The 15,071-nt window shown below is 38.5% G+C and overlaps 1 protein-coding gene across 5 annotated transcripts in view; it reads right to left on the bottom strand.

Moving 5' to 3' along the window:
* RORA (RAR related orphan receptor A) overlaps positions 1-15,071 on the bottom strand; it is a 1,120,706-nt gene that overhangs the window by 1,061,782 nt on the left and 43,853 nt on the right. The window lies entirely within an intron of this gene.

Below are 15,071 nucleotides of genomic sequence, written 5' to 3'. Positions count from 1 at the left end.
ACAATAGAAGAAAATGATCCTAAGATGAAGAAAACCTTGTGCCTCATCACCAAAGGGCCTCACTGATGCTTAGATAGAATAAGTTAAAAGAAACCAACTCAGATATAGCCTCATAAATTGTTAAATTGCAAGGTCAAAGAAAATATCATGAAGAACCCAGGCAAGGAAAAAAATTATGTAAATATACAAGGAAAAGGGTCAATGTCTACACAGTTCTAACCACAGATAGTAATATATAAATCGTAACCCGAACACAATAACCAGCCAAACTCTCATCCATGTGTAAAGGCAACCAATGATATTATCTCCATGTACAGAAACCGGGGAGAATTACCTAGAGAAGAAACAATAAAATTGAGAAGTCAAGAATGAGGGATCTTTGCTACAAAAGAACGGGCAATGAGTGATACAAGCACTAAACTAATGGGTTCTTAAACTTGACTGCACATTGGAATCTCTGGGAAGCTTGTAAGAGCACCACTGTTTTCCTGCTATGCCAGATATACTGATTTAATTGGTCTAGAGTGGGCCCCCCAAAGTACTTTTAAGTAGTTCCCTAGGTGATTCTAATGTGTAGCTATGGTTGACGATTACTGTACTAAAATAGTCAATTAAATAATTATCACTGATAACAATTATTGAAAGAAGATGTATAATGAAAATAATAATTTAATAACAATCTGGCTCTAAACTTCCATATTATATTTACTCCTTCCTTGGGGAAAATCAATTAAGTTGGTGTATTATTCTACAGTCTGAACGCTCTGCCTGAGGGAAGTTCTCAGTCCCCATAAGCATCAACCCTGGCTGTGTGCAAACACACATGCCTCAGATGTTAGGGAGTAGCTGCTCCCTGCCCCCAGGTGAGGCTCAGAGTCCAGCTGGGATGAGGAAGTGGGGAAGAAGGGAAGTGCAGGAGCTCAGGAGAGAGGTCAGGAATCTCCTGAAGCTATCTGTGCTTTCCTTTGAGTTAGGCTTGATCTGTGAAGGGAATAGTGTCCTTATATGTGCCACCCTAAGTAATGCCTGAACTCCAATACAGCACACTTGAGAAGGGGGGTGGGGAGTAAATAATCAAAAAGAGATGTTTCACGCAAGGGGTGTGTTGATTTTTAGACAGAACAAATTAAGAAAGATACACTAAGAATGAGAGAACATATACACATGCAATTCCTTTTCTTTTTGTTTTCAAGTTCGGAATTAGAAAAAAAAATATTTATGGTAATGAAAATTTACTTAGCAAGTGCAACCAAGCCAAAGCGTAGACCAGGGTTTCTCAACTTTGGCCCTATCAACATTCCTGGCCACATAATTCTTTGTCGTGCGGGCTGTTGTGAGCACTGCAGGATGTTCAGCAGCATCTCGGCTCTCTATGTATAAGATGCCAGAAGCACAACCCTCCCCTCAGTTGTGGCAACCAAAAATGTCTCCAGACATAGCCTGATAACCCCAGGGGAGCAAACTCACCACGGGGTGAACACCAATGGTTTAAACCAGATTTCAATATTCTGTTAGAAAAACTAGCAATTAATTTTCATCCTCTCTGGTTTGTATTAACTATGATCCTATATTTTTATGTCATTTTATCCTTGACATTGTTAATCAGAGCTAAAAAATTGGTTCAAATATATTCTGAAATAATGGAAAGGTAACCACTAATAGAAAGAAAACCAGACTTTATATAATCTAAGTCACTTAAAATACAAAACAACAAAGTCTCTTTGTCAAGTGACAAATTATTAAGAGCAGAAAGTTAAAGCAGGGTGACAGAAGACCAAGCATAACTAGTGAAAATAAATGGGAATGGAATAAACTTCCCCATTAGAACAGGAAGAACTACAGATCTAGGGTCAAAAATCACAAACTCAACTGTTCAGAAAAAAAAGAATTAAAGGGCTATGCAAAATATACGTGGCAAAGCAAACTAAAAGGAAACAAGAACAGTGATATTATTGTCAAAGCTGAAGTTAAAGCTTAAAGCTTTATGGACCCAAAAGGTATACTCACAGTTAATAGCATTAAAATAATCTTGAACTCAGAAGACAGTAGAATAACGAGCTATTGTTATTTTCTTCTTCCTACATTGCTCTAATTTCTAACTTAAGCTCCTTGAAGGCAGCAGTTGTATTTTATTTATTGCGTATTCAGTGCCACTGTGTCTGCCAAGGAAATCACCCTCATTTATAAATGTTTGTTGGCTAAGTAGATGTGTTTACATGATCCATGGACCCTGATGGAGTTCAATGATCCATTGCATGGGCCTCTATTTCCTCTCTGTAAAATGAGAAGTCTCTGCTCTCCCACTTCTATACTGTGATATTTTTATCTCTCCCCACCCGTCCCTTTTTTTAATGCCAGTTGCCTAAATTATGCCTCAAAATTAGTGTTAAGCTTATGGGACATGCAGACATTAAGGATCTCCCATATTAAGCAGTTTATATTGAGAAAGTAGTTATTAATCTGAAATGCTATAAGATCCATATTCAGCAAAACTATAAGGTAGTGTTGCTATGAGAACAGTCACGTCAGATGGGATTACATTTTGACAGCTCTTTCCAGCCCCGTATCTTTCAGAGAGAACATTGCCTTGAAATGCTAGGTGAGGCTGCAAGCTCTGTGAAATTAGCCACACTGTTTTCCATTTTGCTAAGCCCGTCCCTGGCTCATAGTAGGTGCTCAGTAAATGGGTATTGACTGTGAACTAAATAAAAGCCCCACGTTTTCATTTACTAGATAGGGCCCTCAAAATGCCATTCTCTTCCTCTAAATTTCTCAATAGCTTTGAAGTGGGTATTTTAAAAATAGAACCTGTATTTGGACAAGAGGACATGTGGAACAGTCATAACGATGCCACTCAGTTTGTCACCACTCAGCTAGGACCACTACACAGGGGAAGCCACAGGAAAGGAAATCAAGACACTCTCAGCAACTGACTGAAGTGTGCACCCATCTCTCACCCAGGCTTCCTGCTCCCTGCCCCACCAAATTAAATAACACAAAAGAAAACATATCAGTCTAACAAGGTCTTATTTAATGTTCCACACTGACTCAAATCCATACTGATCAAGTTCAATGTGAAGGTGGAGCCTGCAGCAATAAGTGAGATCAATATGAGGCCTTCATTCAAATATCTCACCTGTAAAAAAATAATAAAACAGATTCTAACACTGTATAAAAACATTAGGTTGAGGAGAAAGCCAATTTTTTTTTTAAAAAAAGCTACTTTAAAAAGATGTAACCAAGTATTTATGCTTATGATAGATCTGAACATTTCTTTAAAAGAGGAGGAAAGATATTTTTAAGCAAGGAAAAAGAAGGAAATCACTAAGACTTGCCTAAAGCCCTTACTGATTTAGTTGCAAGGTTTAACTTCTGTGTTTCTATGATTTTCTTCTTAATGCAGCTCTAAAAATACCTTTTGTGGATGCTGAGTGTTGCTTTTTATATGTACTCAATCGATGAGTGCCCCATGTATGTGCCTAGCACCGTGCAGAGTATAAGAAGGATGCCCAAGAAATGTGAGACACAGCCCTATTGTCGAGGAGTGCACAAGTCTGTGCAGAAAAATGGGAATACACATACAAATATGATTAAGATCTAAAATGAGGCAATATCTCATTTAAAGCCAAAATAAGTGATCCAAATAAAGACCACAGAAAAGCAATTCAGGAATAGATTAAAGAATGGATATTTGGAGAAGACAGACCTCTGCCACTTACTATTTCCTTAAGCAAATGTCCAACCTCTTTGTATACATGTTTCCTCAACCATTAAACAAGGAATGTGATACATCTATATCATGAGGCTGTTGTAGGCAACAGGTGTCAAGAACACAGTTAGAAATAAAAGCAAAAATAAACAAATGGGACCCAATCAAACTTATAAGGTTTTGCACAGCAAAGGAAACCATAAACAAAATGAAAAGAAAACCTACAGACTGGGAGAAAATATTTGCAAATGATGTGACCGACAAGGGCTTAATTTCCAAAATATACAAACAGCTCATACAAATCAATAACAAAAAAAAACCCGATCAAAAAATGGGTGGAAGAGCTAAATAGACATTTGTCCAAAGAAGACATACAGATGATCAACAGGCATATGAAAAGAAGATAACATAGCTAATTATTAGAGAAAGGCAAATCAAAACTACAATGAGGTACCACCTCACACCAGTCAGAATGGCTGTCATTAAAAAGTCTACAAATAATTAATTCTGGAGTGGGTGTTGAGAACAGGAAACCCTCCTACATTGTTGGTGGGAATGTAAATTGGTGCAGCCACTATGGAGAACAGTATGGAGGTTCCTCAAAAAACTAAAAATAGAGTTGCCAAATGATCCAGCAATCCTGCTCCTGGCCATATATCAGACAAAACTATAATAATTCGAAAAGATACATGCACCCCTATGTTCATAACAGCGCTATTCACAATAGCCAAGGCATGGAAACAACCTAAATGTCCACTTACAGACTGAGATATATATATATATGAATATTACTCAGCCATAAAAAAGAATGAAATAATGCCATTTGCAGCTACACAGATGGACTGAGAGATTTTCATACTAAGTGAAGTAATTCAGAAAAAGAAAGACAAATACCATATGATATCACTTATATGTGGAATCTAAAATATGACACAAATGAACGTATTTACGAAATAGAAACAGACTCACGGACACAGAGAACAGACTTGTGGTTGGCGGGGGAGGGATGGAGTGGGCGTTTGGGATTAGCAGATGCAAACTATGATACACAGAAGGGATAAACAACAAAGTTCTATTGCATAGTACAGGGAACTGTACATGGAACTCTATTCAATATCCTATAATAACCTACAATGCAAAATTTAAAAGTTAAAAAGTATATATATACAAGACACATAGAATTAAACAATACTTAAAAGAAAAAACAAAGAGTTGGCTATTGGAATTAAAAGCAGGGAGGATCTATGTACATCTACATGAGCCAAAAGATCTAGTAGAGGAGATATGGCCTGTAAGATGGCAGAATTAGCCAGGTGGAGAAAAGGTGAGCTTTAGCATATCATTTACCTTTTCTGGGTCTCAGTTTTCTCAGCAAGGTAATACATGTAATGGTTTCAGCACACTGCCTGATTATCTAGTGCTGAGAAACAAGTGACCCCAGGACTTGGTGGCTTAAAACACTTATTTTTCTCAGTAGCTGCAATTTGGGCAACACTTGGTGGGGACAGCTGTTTCTATTCCACTCGGCATCAACAGGGGCAGCTTGAAGCCTGGAGGCTGGAATCATCTGAAGGTTGTTGATCCTGGCTGGGGTCTTAGCTGGAGCTATTGGCTGGAACACCTACATGTTGCCTCTCCATGTGGCTCATGCTTCCTCACAGCTGGTGGCTGGATTCCAAAGGTAAATATGCAAAGAGTGAGAAAATGTACCCTTTCCTATGATCTAGCCTCAGAAGTCACATGACATCATTTCCCTCATATTTTATTGTTTGGAGCCCTTGCAGGTTCACAAGGAGGGAAAACTGACATCACTTCTAGATGGGGAGTGGGCAAGGATCCAAAAGAACATGTGATACCAGAAATATTACTGCAGCTATTTTGGGGAAATACAGTGTGCCACACCTACTGTGCTTTCTAAAATGTTTGTAGTCATTAGTAGCAGCAACAGTAGTAATACTGGAAAGAGGAAGCTTGGTGCAGAATGTCAAGAATTAGTAAGGCATTCAGCAAACATGCATTTATTACAGACATAATTATAAATAAGACACAATCCCTGCCCTCAAGGAATTAAGATCACACAAACAATTATAACTCAATATGTTAAATTCTAGAACTGAGAACACGAAAAGCATTGGAGCTAAGAAAATAAACTTTCTTGGAGATGGGGGAAGCCTTCAGTGACAAGCTGGAGGTTCAGTGACAACCACGGGGTTCAGGAGCTGATCCAGGTTTTCTGGGCCTTGAAGCTTATATGACTTGAGGCTCCTCTTTAAGAAAAAGAATGCAAAACTACAAATGCAAAACCAGGTATAGCACCTTTGAAAGGGCCTGTGGAAGTGAGGAGCCCTGACACTTCCGCTTTCGCATGAAGTAAGAGCAGCGAGACCTAAATCTGAGTGGAAAGGAAGTGAGGCCAAGAGGGAACTGACAGATTCGAATAAAAGGGAGAGGTCAAGGGACAAAGGGTCTTAATAAGGCTGAAGAGCCCAAAATAGGGAATAAGGCAGTGAAAGAATAGGGGCCATATTGGGAGGGGAGGCAACAGCAGGAAATAAGAATTTATTTACAGTTGGATCTGGTTTGGAGAGCCTGGAATGGCAGGAAACAAAGTTGGGATTTTATATTGTGAGCAGCTGAAATTCACTGGAAGATTCTGAAAATGAGAGTGAAATGATTTATGAAGTTTAGTGGGTAGAAAGGATTGAAGTGGGGAAAATGCTTTTCATAGACAATCTTTTGATACCTACGAGCTATCTGTCAATGTCCCAGACCAGATAATTGGCATTTAGCTTTATTGCTTCTGCTAAACACATCACTGGATCATTTATAACAGCAAAAAACAGTAAATCAGAGTGTTTTAAAACATGGTAATTGTTAAATATATTTTTGCCATATTTGTTCTTTGGGACATTATTATTCAGTTGTTAAAATCATATTTATGAGAAGTCTTCACAAACTGAGAAGACACTTAAAATTTCAAGTGAAAAAAGCAAGATGCAAAACTATGTAACTATATATGTGTGTGTACATATATATGCATGTACATATACATGTACTTTTAAGTTATATGTACTTATATATTTGAGTACATATAAAACTACTATAAGAAAATACGTCAAATATAACAATGATGTCCTTAATTGGTCGCCATGTCGTGAATTTCTTTTACTCTTTTGTTTTTATGTATTTTTAATAACTTACATGTGTTGATTTAATGATTGGGTACAAAAATTAATTTAAAACATCCTGCTCATTTTTCAAGGTCCATCCCCAAATCCCACCTCCTCAGGAAGACTTCTCTGATGTCTGACCCTTTTCACCCCTCACCCACACCCCAGACCACAGCATGTATTTTCTTCTTTAAAATACATTAGAACTGCTTGTAACTCTCTTGCCACATAATCAGCATTCTGTACCAGCTCCTGCAGTAGCCCCCATAAGAACATAAACCCTATGACAAGGGACTGAGGCTGCAGCCCCATTTCAGTGTCTTGAATATAGTTGGTATTAAATACTTACTGAATTGAATCAGGTTCAGGGTATGTTGGCATTTGTGTAGGACAGAGTGCAAGTTATTCAAGCAACAAGGCATAAGTTGATATTTCCATAAAGGGAAAGTGCAGACAGACCACTTTCCAGTGACCAGTGACCATTCACTTTAAATGATGAGAATAATACTGCTAAGGGCTTTGGCATCCGCCGTCTCTTTTCAACCTTATAGTTCTGTGAGGGGCAGATATTCTTATCCACAAGATTAAATGAGATGTATATGTAAAGTGCTTATGTGCCTGGCACTAAGTCGGTGAATAAATGGTAACTTTTATTTTCTGTGATTTGCTCAAAAGTCACAGAACTCAACAGAGTGCTAGGACTAGAACACTTTAGCCCTATCTCATACTTTTCCACTCTGCCACAATCATAAGCCTGGCAAGCAACTGTCTCCTCTCCAAGGATTCCTGGGGTGGACCTGACCCAGCAGCTAACAAGGGTGAAAAGACTCTTGATATCCTGTGCTTTTTAATCAAAGGATTCAGTCACTTCTCCAGTGACCCTGATCACCATTATGGCTCCAGAAAAGACAATTAGTCACTGAAAACTGAGGAATATTATTACATATTTAGTATCATCAGCCCACAGACTTTCCAGGAACAAAGTGCAGTTCTTCCTAAAATGAATGCATCTTTCATGGCCATTATCCTGATGATAACAGCATTCATTTACTGAATGGCGACTATGGTTCTACCAGGTAACCTACATGGGTTAGCTCAATTTCATTATTACAGATACCCTATGAGGTATGCATTAGCGTCTCCATTTTTCATATGTTCATTGAGGCTCAGAGAAGTCAACTAAATTTTCCAAAGTTTCCAAGCTAGTGAATGGCACAGCTAGGTCTGGCTGGCTGCAAAGACCATGTTTCTTTCACTTTGCCATATACCAGGTAATCAACAAATACACTATAGCAATGATGATATAGTAGGTTATCAATATACACATACTAATAACATACTAATACATACACATACTAATAACAATATAGTAGGTGATTTAAGAATATGGGTTGAGGTAAAATAACTGTCATCTTCATGTCATCACTTATTTTGCCATCTTCAGGTAGTGTGGATGAGAGAAGAGGAGAGAATGGTGAAATACATTCTTGTCCCATAAAACTGTTCTTATTTATTTACCTTCTACCAGAGTCAAAATAAGCATCAAAACCCAGAAACCTCAGAGTCAATCCAAGCCTAGTTTAACCTTAATTCCTCCCCAGGCCCTTCAAGTGGATGATGCATATCACCAGCCCTTCCTTTTGCAGAACTTGACCTTCCATTCCCCTCCCTTTCCTAGGCTTTCTGCCTGTGCCCTCCTGGCACAGCGGCCGCCACTGCAGGCACATCCACAAAAGGTGAGTGAACACACTCGGAATGAACAAGAAGCCTAGGGAACAAGGTCAGGGCCTGTGTATCCGTCAGCCTTGAGACAATGGGAGCAAAACTGGGAATTGCTGAGGGGAGGAGAAGCCCGTGGTTTTTGGAAACTCAGCTTGGTTGATTGATGTTGCGTTCCCTTCTCTTTTGGGAGGTAGTGGGCAGAATAATCACGCTGCTCCCCAAAGCTGAAAGTTTGGGTTTTCTCCTTTTGTGCAGGCTGCAATGCTGTTTCTACCACCTGCCAAGGGCCAGCTGCCAGCTCCTTTGGGAAGCACTGTTTCGTTTTAAAGCAGGGGTGGAGGGAAGATGGAGCGACTCTGGCTCTTTCTTTCCAGAGAGCATTTTGTTCCTTCGGCTGTCAGGAAGCCTTTGTACAGACAGGTCTTTATTCCCAGGGCAGAAGAACTGGAGACAAGCATTAGACATTTGCCAATTCTTGATCACTTTCCTCACCCTTTATACTTTGTTCTCTTGAAATTTGTTTAGACCATGTCTTTTTCTTGAAAGCCTTTGAGACCTTTTTCAAAATAAGGTTTATCTACAATAAGGCTATAAAATAGGAACAGAGAAGAGGAAGCCCAAGTCAAGGGCTGAGGCAGCCACACATATTTTAAATGTAAAGATAAGCAAAGCTGCTGCAATTAAGCTTTAAAAATTAAGCTTTGTAATTAAAGCTAAAAATTAAGCTCTTAAAATTGTCTCTGAGATGCCTGCCAGATAGGATGAGAAGGGAAACATAGCACGTTATATAACTGTCAGACTAGGATCAAAGAGGAATTTGATGTTAAATTGCCACTTTGGGCACCTCTTTATACCTGCCTTGAAATTGTCCAGGCCACAATCATCATGGCCGTTTTATATGAAGTAAGACTCGGCAGCTCTGAGGAGCCACTCGGGAGAGTAGATTCAAAATTATTTTCTGTGTTGAATCTCGGCCCAGCCAAAGAAGAGGTGCACAATCTACAATCTACTGTTTAGGATCCTCAATTCTCTTAAAAGGGTGTTAACTGATCCCCTTTTTCAGTTGGCTGTTTCACCGAGGGACACCACACTTAGCTGGCAACTGGCAACATATGAGAATTACACACTTCGTGTTTGATAAGGAGTATGATCTTGAGCTTTTTACCACACTGTATCTATCAAGTTTATCAAGGTAAGCAGTATTTATAGAGGAGGCGGGGGTAATTCAAAAGATTTCTCGTCTACCTTCTTCCAGATACATAATATCTGCCATGGGATTAAGTCAGGTCAGCTGGGAAGTGAATGATTTCTGTGGTACTATTTAATGGCCTCTCCCTAACATCCTCTCAGGGCCTTCTCTGAATTGCTTAAATATTTTTACTGAGTTACCCCCTGGTGTGATACCATCATCCTGTAATGAGAGGTGATCAAAAAAAAATAGCCGCTTAAATTTATTGCCATATCTCCCTACAGATATTGAGGCAGTCCTCTGCCCAAGAAGCCTTGAGAGAAATGAATCTCCTACACCAGGAATCGGTGCCCTTCTTCTAAGGAACCAGCATGCTCTCATATTTTGGACACAGACAGGACTGATCTGATTTTCCTTTTAGAATCAGCTGATTTGAAGCTTAGAGCTGAATCTGGCCCCCAAGTCAGAAAGTGTATAGGACTTCATCGCTTATTCATGCTTGAATAAGCCTCAATGCTGAAGCCCTTGGACGAGGCTACTAGAGTTCTCACTTTGCCTCACCTTAAATTAACCTGTCTTTAATTTTGTGAATTTTCTTTATTTCATTACACTGTTATTAGTTCTTGCTGGAACAAGGTGGGATTAATAAGCACACTTTTTTTTTTTTTTTTTTTTTTTTTTTTTTTGCGGTATGCGGGCCTCTCACTGTTGTGGCCTCTCCCGTTGCAAAGCACAGGCTCCGGACGCGCAGGCTCAGCGGCCATGGCTCATGGGCCCAGCCGCTCCGTGGCATGTGGGATCCTCCCGGACCGGGGCACAAACCCATGTCTCCTGCATCGGCAGGAGGACTCTCAACCACTGCGCCACCAGGGAAGCCCCAGAACCATTTTTTTTTTAGATTCCATATATATGTGTTAGCATATGGTATTTGTTTTTTTCTTTCTGACTTACTTCACTCTGTATGACAGTCTCTAGGTCCATCCACCTCACTGCACATAATTCAATTTTGTTTCTTTTTATGGCTGAGTAATATTCCATTGTATATATGTGCCACATCTTCTTTATCCATTCATCTGTCGATGGACACTTAGGTTGAATAAGCACACTTCTTAAAAGAAAATAAGGAGCATACTGATTCCTCAAGGGAGGCAAAGGTTTTGCTGGCACTAAACTGAAAGAAATACGTAAAATGGGAATGTGACTTAGAGGCTACTGAATGGTAGAATGGACAAGGTCCTCAATGATAATTTTATAACGAGTACAGAAACTGCATTTGGACCACTTTTTTTTTCTTTTTAAAATAAATCTTTGACAAAAGTTAAAGGCCTAGGAAGTTGCTCAGTGCCCATCTACAGCAAAATGGATAAATTGTGATATATCCCACAAGGGAATACTATACAACAATAACAACGAATGACCTACAACTACATACAACAATATAGATAAATCTCACAGAGGTAATGTTGAACTAAAGAAGGCAGATACAAAAGAGCATATATATGTGATCCCCTTGACATAAAGTTCAAGGTCAATTAGAGCATTTATGGTGCTAAAGGCAGGATAATTGCTTCCCCTGGTGGTGGTAGTCCCTGGAAGGGGGCACAAAGGGGGCTTCTGAGATGCTGTTACTGGTTTGTTTCTTGTTCTGGGTGCTGGTTGCTTAGGTACATTTACCTTGTGAAAATTAACCAAACGATGACATGATTTGAGTACTTTCATTATATGTTGTACTTCAATAAAAAAAACAAAAACCAAAAAAAGATGAGGAGGACCTACACTAAGTGAGGAGTACATTGAACAGCCTCAGTTTTGGAAATGGCGATAAATCTGATTTCAGCTTCAGCTTTCAAAAGTCCAAATAACCAAATGCCTACTTCACAGTCATTTCTGGCTTCCCTGAACTTATGCATGATCAATGATCATACGACCATAACCATTATTTCTTATTATTACATTTTAATAATGTCAGCAATATGAATGAGGTGTGTCATTTGATTTTGTTATTTTCAAACATAGGAAAGCATTCTAGTGGTATTAAGAAAAATCTTCTCATGTGGTTTATAAGTTGAATATTATTAGTCAGTTAGTGCATGATGCATATTTATTATTGCAAGAGTAAAATGCTATAACAATTAATGGTGTACAGAGTTTTGTTTTTTTGGTACCAAAAACAATTTCAGCTTTCAAATGGTTAAATAAATAGAAAAATAAGTTGACAAATAAATGCTAAGAGAAAATGTTAGCTAGTTAATGTACATCCTTTTTGAGCCAACAAAGTATTTAAAGATAGAAATTTAAATAACAATGCAAGGTGGAATAATAGAGATTCAATTGTATCATATTTCTAATCCTTGTAGAATTGTTCGGTGTATTAGCATCCATTACATTAAAAAACCTTTAAGGAATGTTTTTAAATTGTCGTTATTTAATTCCATTTAGGCCAAGAGTCTTTAAGAAAAAGTCTTATTTGGGAATTCTTCACATTTTGTGAGGACAAATTAAAAACAGAATGTCAAATTCACCATAGCAAAATTTCATGAGGAGGAAAAGCTCCAAAATCTTGTATAATAACCTTCACAATAAATTATCTTTGGTTCAGACAAAGTAAAAAATAAAAAGAATAGGAAGAAAAGAGGAAATCATTAGACACAAATGAGGAACCCAAACAGATTTTATTCTCACCAAACTTCAACAAAACAACTGACTCGATAAGACTATTTTAGGAAGACAATCCTTGTATTTTTATCCTCCTGTAGAAGCTGAACTTTTAAACAAAAAGCTTGTTAAAATTATGCTATACTGGGGCTCCCCTGGTGGCGCAGTGGTTGAGAGTCTGCCTGCTCATGCAGGGGACACGGGTTCGTGCCCCGGTCCGGGAGGATCCCACATGCCGTGGAGCGGTTGGGACCGTGAGCCATGGCCGCTGAGCCTGCGCGTCCAGCGCCTGTGCTCCGCAATGGGAGAGGCTGCGAAGGTGAGAGGCCCACATGCCGCAAAAAAAAAAAAAATTATGCTATACTGTATACTAGTAAGTACATAGCATTTTCATTATTTAAAATAAAAGCTTTTTAGATGTGTCCTAAAAACAAAGTTCCTTCCAGAACACATGCTACTGAAAATCTTTTATTCTGAACTACATTCTGCTGTGTACATGAATCTAGTGATGGTATTAAATATGACAGTTTAAAGTAAGTCTCTATGTAGTACTAGAAGCTCCTGCGCTATAATGACAAACCTTTAATATTTGACTACTAAAATTTTAATAATAAAATTGTCATTGCACAGCAAAGAAAACCATCAACAAAATGAAAAGGCCGCCTATAGAATAGGAGAAAACATTTGCAAATCAGATATCTGATAAGGGGCTAATATCCAAAATACATAAAGAACACATACAACTCAATAGCAAAAGAACAAACAATTTAATTAAAAAATGGGCAGAGGAACTGAACAGACACTTTTCCAAAGAAGACAATCCAAATGGCCAAGATGTACATGAAAAGATGCTCAATATCACTAATCATCAGGAAAATGCAAATCCAAGTGCAGTGAGATATCACTCACGCTGGAATGGCTATTGTCAAAAGGACACGAAATAACAAGTGCTGGCGAGGATGTGGAGAAAAGAGAACCTCTGTGCATTGTTGGTGGGAATGTAAATTGGTGCAGCCACTACGGCAAACAGTATAGGCGTTCCTCAAAATATTAAAAATAGATCTACCATATGATCCAGCAATTCCACTTCCGTATCTATACCCAAAGGAAACAAAATCATTGTCTTGAAAAGATATCTGCAACCTCACGTTCACTGCAACGTTATTTATGATAGCCAAGAAATGGGAGCAACATAAGTATCCATCGATGGATAAATAGATAAAGAAGTTGTGGTATGTATACACATAGTGGAATATTATTCGGCCATAAAAGAGAAGGAAATCTTGCCTTTTATAACAACATGGATAGACCTTGAGGGCATTATGATAATGAAATAAGTCAGACAGAGAAAGACATAGGCTGTATGATCCCACTTATATGTAGAATCTAAAAATAAAAAACTTACGAAAACAGAGAACAGACAGCTCTTACCAGAGGCAGGGGTTGGTAGAGGGCAAAATGTACAAACTTCCAGTTATAAGATAAATAAGTTCTGGAGGTGAAATGCACAGCATGGTGACTATAGTTAACAATCTGTATTGTATATCTGAAAGTTACTAAGAGAGTAGATCTTAAAAGTTCTCATCATAAAAAAAGAATTGCAATTATGTGAAGTGACTGATGTTAACTAAACTTATTGTGGTAATCATTTCACAATACACACATATATCAAATTATTATGTGGTACACCTTAGAATAATACAATGTGATATGTCAATTATATATGTCAATTATATCTCAACAAAACTGGAAAAGTGTCATAATGATTAATTTTTAGATAATATATCAGATTCATTCTTATCTCCTAGAGGTTCATTCAACAATAGTGATATTTGTCTTGGAGTACTAATTTTAACACTTGGCCAGTTTTTAACTCATGCAACATTTCTATTTTTACTACACATGTAATTTAAGTACAATGTAGAAAGGTGATCAGCCTGGGGCTAAGGCTCATGGTCTAAGAATTTGGCCTTCTCCAAGTCTCAAATGAACCCACCTCAGGGCCTTTGCACTCACTGTTTGCTCAGCCTGAAACACTTTTTGCCTAGGTCTTCACATCACTAATGCCTTATGACCATTCAGGAATTAGGTCAAAGTCTCTTTTCTAGAGGCCCACTCTGACATCCTCGTGAAAGCAGAAATACACTCAGCCCAGTTACATTCCGTCCCAGGCCCAGCACTCTGGATTACTTTGCTCCTGTGAGGATTTATTGCTAGTTGAAACTGCTGTATTTTTCCCCCATGTCCTTTTGTCTGTTTCTGCCCAATCAGGGTCCCTGCTCAGATGATGGCAGTGAAAAGAGATGCTTTACTCCTGCCTCCCTCCTCACTGGTGCACTGAAAGCTTCTGGGCAGCACCTCCCATCATTGTCTAAGTGCCCAACCACCTGCAGGAGGAGGTGTGACACACACAGCTATGAGACTGAACTAGGTAGGCAGCCACCCTGGCTCTACCATCTACCATCTGTGACTCTGGACAAGCTTTTTAACCTTGCTTAGCTTACTTGAGAGGCTAATTTTTAAAAAGCTGTGTTTTATTTCTTAAGCTGTGTGGTTAGGTATAAAGCTGTTTAAAATTTTTATATACATATACATAATTAATATTATTTCCATGTATTTAATATTT

This window comes from Stenella coeruleoalba, assembly GCF_951394435.1.
Source record: "Stenella coeruleoalba genome assembly, chromosome: 2".
In the NCBI taxonomy this organism is placed as follows: Eukaryota; Metazoa; Chordata; class Mammalia; order Artiodactyla; family Delphinidae; genus Stenella; species Stenella coeruleoalba.
Note: the sequence above shows the minus strand (reverse complement) of the source record. Positions and strands in the feature narration are given on the sequence as shown.